Raw genomic sequence first — 5,680 nt, forward strand, 5'->3', positions numbered from 1 at the left:
CCTCCCTCGGAGCTGCCTGACCTCGACGGAATCTGAGCCCTAGAAGGACCCACTCCAGGATCACCCTGCCTGTCCCCTCTATCTGGTGGTGGTGGAGGACCCATGACCCCACCACTCGATGCCTGTCTCCTCCGGCTCCCTCCCGTAGCTATCGCTGTCCGCGATGGTCTATGGAAGCTCCTCGCCCGCTGATCTGCTGGCACGACACCATAATAAAGGTCCCTCCAGTAGGCAATCTCCTCTCCGGCTCGCAGGACATATGTGTAGCCTGCTCCTATGTCCTCCGCCGCCTGCCTCCCTTCCCTCAGCGCTGTCTCAGCCTCCGTGTAGCACTGAATCGCCTGATCCCTCTCCCGCTCAGTATCCCTGAGCCTGATCCTGAGTTGGTCTCTCTCCCTCTCCAGATCCTGGATCTCATCTGCCTGGCCCTGGCAGATCTCCCTGAGCTCAATCAGCTCATCCTCCTTTAGATCCCCACCCTCTGCCTCTGCCTGTGGCTCTCCCTCTGCGGGTGCCTGTCCCTGTACCTATCCCTGTACTTGTACTGGTGCCTGAACGGGTACCTGTCTCGGTACATGCCTAGGTCCCTGTACCTATCTCCGTCCCCGCTCCTGTGCCTGTACTGGCACCTGTCCCTGTACCTGTCCCTGTCTCTGTCCCTGTGCTCTATGACCCTGTGCTGCTGGTACCTATAGGGGCAATCCGCCGCGACCCCTCACCACCTGGGCCTGTCCCTCCTGTCCACCCTCCCTCTGAGGTGCCACCCTCCTCTCCCCAGCTACTCCCCTCCGCCTCCGTCGGCCTCGGCCTCCATCACCCCCACCATCATGATCATCATCTCCTCCTCCATCTCCCTCCAGTAGCTCTCCTGGATCTGTCAATCGAGGGAATGGATGCTCGGCCCAATATGCTGCATACTCTGCATCCATCCTGGTGTCCTTGATCTCTGGCCACATATCCCAGGGTAGGGGCACCATCTCTGCCAGCTGTGTCAGCACCTGATCATATGACAATAAAGGCCCGAACTGCGCCCGATCCCTAACTGTACGGGCATACATACCCGAGCCTCGTGGCATCCTCTGGATCCTGCCATACTGCCTACATACTCTGTCCACCAACTGTCTCTCCAGTATATAGGGCGTCCGCCCAATCAGATACCTGCTCCGGAAGGTGTAAGGCAGCTCCACAGTGTCATCCTCCCACTCCTCACATCCCAGATACAGCCTCCAGATGACTACGTCAATGTCATCTATCACTCGCCGCCAATGCTCTAACCTGCCAATCCCCGGCTGCGAAGTGATCATGTCATATAGATGAACAAAACTCCATCCATGACCTCTCCCTCTGAAATGTATCGGTCGCGTAATAGGCAGATGCTCGTATGCCCAAACCTGCAGTAGTGTCACTCCACAGCCCAGTCCCACTGATCCATGGTATACAAACTGGTGAAGCTCATAATATAGGTGGGCCAACACACATGGACCCCACGCATATCTGGTGTGCTGCGTCACCAGTGTCTCCAGTGCTCCTCCCCAGCCCACTGCCAACCCCCGTGTCGCCCTGTCCGGACATAGGAACCCACTGATAGCTCCTCTAATCACAGTTGGCAAGGCTAACCCTGTCGCGGTCATGGTGTCCCATGCCACATGTCCTGCTCTCATCTCTAGGCCAGGATCCTGAAACACCCGTCTCAAAGCCTCTCTGTCTCCGTCGCGATTATATGGAATCAGATCTCCATCAATCGGTATATGCCGAATCCTATATACATCCTCAAGGGTGACTATCATCTCACCCATCGGCAAATGGAATGTGCAAGTCTTTGAATGCCATCTCTCGGCCAGCGCAGTCAGCAAACCCATGTCTGCCCGAAACTCAGGCACATACAGCACGTGTCTCAAACCCATCTCCTCGATGGCAGTTCTATCCTGAAACGACAACTCCCTTCGCAACCTTTGAGTCGATGGGAATCTCTCCCATGACTCTAACATAGGCAAATACTCTTGCAGTCAAGCAAATCAATCATGTCAGTCATTGTGGCATTCACTGTTCATCACAAAATGCTACTTTTTATCTAAATGCATATGGTTATCTATCTTAGTGACACTCATTGTTCATCACAAAGTGTTGCTATCTATCCTAGTAGTGCTCCTTGTTCATCACAAAGTACTACGTGTGTGACACTCCCTGTTCATCACAAAGTGTTACTCACATCTTGCACTCCCTATTCATCACAAAGTGCTGCTCATACTTTGGGTACTCCTTGTTCATCACAAAGTACTCTATCTTGGTGCTCCCTGTTCATCACAAAGTGCCTTGATCTATCCTAGTCTTCCTAGAGGACCTGCTTGAGTGTATCCTCTCAGCAGCTTATCCAATTGACAGTGTATGTTCATCACAGAATTGCCGCTTTGACCTAGAAGATAAAACCTTGCATTTTTCAGACATAAACGCGTTTCTAACTCACAAATGCGCCTATAGACTGCACAAGCACGCCTAAACAACACAGACGCAGCTGTTTTACATAAACGTGCCTACATTGTTCACAAACGCGACTTTGCAACATAAACGCCCCTGAAGGACGTAGACACACCCGGCTTTGACACAAACGCGGTTCTAGACACAGACGTGCCTGGCACCGACACAGACGCGCTTGATACCGACGCAGACGCGGTTTCCCGGTTTTTGCATTTTTTGCGCCCTACTTCTAAGCGCATTTATTGCTCTATTCGGCATGCATTAATGACAAAAGCAAATGCGTCAAATTACGAGGAGGTTTGGTGGTACTTACCGGCTCTCCTGCCTCTGTTGGCCTCTGAAATCGTCGAACGTGGTCAAATCTGTGTACGAAAGCCATCGCTGCTGACTGCTACTGCTCTTTTCTCGCTCTGCACTTTGATCTCGTGAATGTGTAGATGACAATGAGGATGTATTTTCCCCCGTGGTCTATCTTATAGCCTACCCTAGCCCTCGCATTCATTTCCCGAGTCAGTCTTCGTTATCTCGTGACTTTGTCACTTTATTCGATCATTCCATTCTAGCCTTTCTTTCTTATCGAGAGATTGTCTACAAATCTCTCGAGGGGGCATATCATTTCCATATTAGGGCAACTCTATATCAGTTCATCTTATCTTCTTTGAAACAACGCGACAAGCTGCATTGTCTCAAAGAGGGGCAAAATGTAGACACCCAAAATTGTCATGTTTAATTAAATAAATATTTTATTTATTTAATTATCTAAGCCTAATTCTTCTATTAATTAAATAAATCTTTATTTATTTAATTAATTCATTTATCCTCTTCTAGCCTTATTTCTCATTTAAATAAATACATTTATTTATTTAAATTATCCTTTTCCTAAATTAAATAAATATCTTATTTATTTAATTATCCTACTTCTTCTATTTATTAAATAAATCTTTATTTATTTAATTAATTCATTAGCTTTTTCTACCCATGACACATGTCATTCATCTCTTAATTCATACACTACCTACCCCTTTCATTATTTTACTATTTCCTTTACCTACCCTCTAATCCTAGCCGACCTCCTTTTTACACCTCTCAATCTTATCCCTCCATTTCATATTGTGTCTTCTATTTAAGGAGATGCCTTCTTCATTATCAAACCCTAACAACTTGATCAATTGGCTACACTATGATCCTACTTGCAACCACATTCCGTTCTTTGTTGAGCTCTTGTGCATATGAAATCTGAGAGCAAATATATCAAGCAAGATCAATGGAGATAGGAAGAATGGAGATCAAAACCCTATTGGACATGTGATGGTATAATCTTTGTGATTTCATGTGATTTGCATTGTCTTAGGTAATCTTCATATGTTATGGTGGATCTTTGTTGATTGTTAGGCTAGGGTTTTGTGGTTGAATTCATTTAGCCTTTCAATATTGTTATTATTGTTATCCATTTTCACCATAAACAACAACTAAGATAGGATCTCTAGAGAATACCTTTCCCTATTTCCTCAATAGGGACTAAGTCTATGGTATAAAACTACAACATTAAAAATCCTATGGGTACAGAACTCCAATCTGTATCCCCTAGATTTCCTGCTAACAATGGTCTATGCATTATAGATTTGCCTCCTTTTTTATTCTTCATTACATTTTAAAAATGTCAAGTAATATTTAATTTTAACTATTCAATTAATTTAACTTTTCTACAATTACCTAAATTGTTTACTAACTCGAAGTATAACCTTGGAATTTTATAAATCAAATGGTATAAAAGCGCATTCATTGCACCAACTCATTTTGTAGAAGAGGTTTATAAATGGGTACATATGTGCTTAATGTTGAAATTTTGATGAAATGTATAATAGGTTAACATACTCATCTCCTTATGCCTATAGTTATCTAATATTGTTGGCATAGATGAGGCATGTTTTCATTATCATTTTATTAAGGTAGATGATTATTTTGATTATTCAAAGTCCAAAGAAGATAAGATCACTAAAAATGTGTTGGGATTAAGGTGTCTCAACTTTAGAGTCCTAACATGTTGATTAGTTAATTATTTATTGCACCCACTTTGGAAGTCATAAAATTTAGGGGATTAGTGTGATAGGTTGCTATGTTGGGACTATATCAATTTCTTTTATTTACTAATATGACGATTACTAAATCAGTGGAAGAGTCATGGAGAGTTATTTTTTGACAGATGTTATTTATAGAGGAGTTCACTTTTGACAAGTGGTATGAGGTAGGTGTTGTTTGCATATGTGCAAAGTTTAATGACATGATGGGATTGTATGTTGTCATTGATGTCAATATGCTGAAGTATGAATCGGTATATTAAAGTAAGCAAACTAGCAAGTGAACTGGTATGATGGTATGAACTGGTATATGCAAAAAGTGAACCGGTATGTTGGAGTGTGAACCAGTATATGCACAGTTTGTATCGAGGTTTCATTTGATATGACTACCGGTTGGTAGTCTCAGCTTCAGGGTTTTCGGTTGATGCATTCCAAGTCTGTGTGATTCGACCGACGACATCCTATAATGAGTTAGCATTGAAATGAAGATTAGATTGCGTTACCATGTCAGCCTTGTGCGCATGAAGGATCTCCTTGAGGATCTTGCATGAAGAAGATTGATTCTATCTACCTTGGGAATGTACAAAATCTTAGTAAACGGTGGAGAGCACGTGATGGGTTATCAGCTTCTAGAAGTGGTGAAGAATGGATGATGGAGAACATCTTGAGATTTGTTCAAGATTGTTTTACCCTATTTAATATGTTTAAACATCCAGGATTGGACCGACTATATTGATAACCTATATGCTTAGGGTTTTAGGTTTTGGCCTCCGGCCTAATTGTTGTCTATAAGGTCGATGATGTTTTTCATTTGAAGTTGTTGGCAAATGAATGTATGTGAGGTGATTCTTGCCAGACCAAAGGAGTAAGCAGAGATTTGTAGAGTGTGATTGCAGATGTAAAGAAATTGAAGCGGATCTGCCTTGGCATTAAGTGTTGTTATTAGATCAATGTATTACCTGTTGACTTCTAACCATTTCAGTAGATGGAAAATCCTTTTATTGGGTAGATTTAACAGTATTTTTGTAAATCCTTTAACAGGGTGACTCAAAATCATCGAGTTCTTCAAATCCTCTCGCAAGGTAACCTTTAAATAGGGTTTTAACCTCTAACCAGGTATTTAGCTA

This window comes from Cryptomeria japonica, chromosome 7, assembly GCF_030272615.1.
Source record: "Cryptomeria japonica chromosome 7, Sugi_1.0, whole genome shotgun sequence".
NCBI classification, from domain to species: domain Eukaryota; kingdom Viridiplantae; phylum Streptophyta; class Pinopsida; order Cupressales; family Cupressaceae; genus Cryptomeria; species Cryptomeria japonica.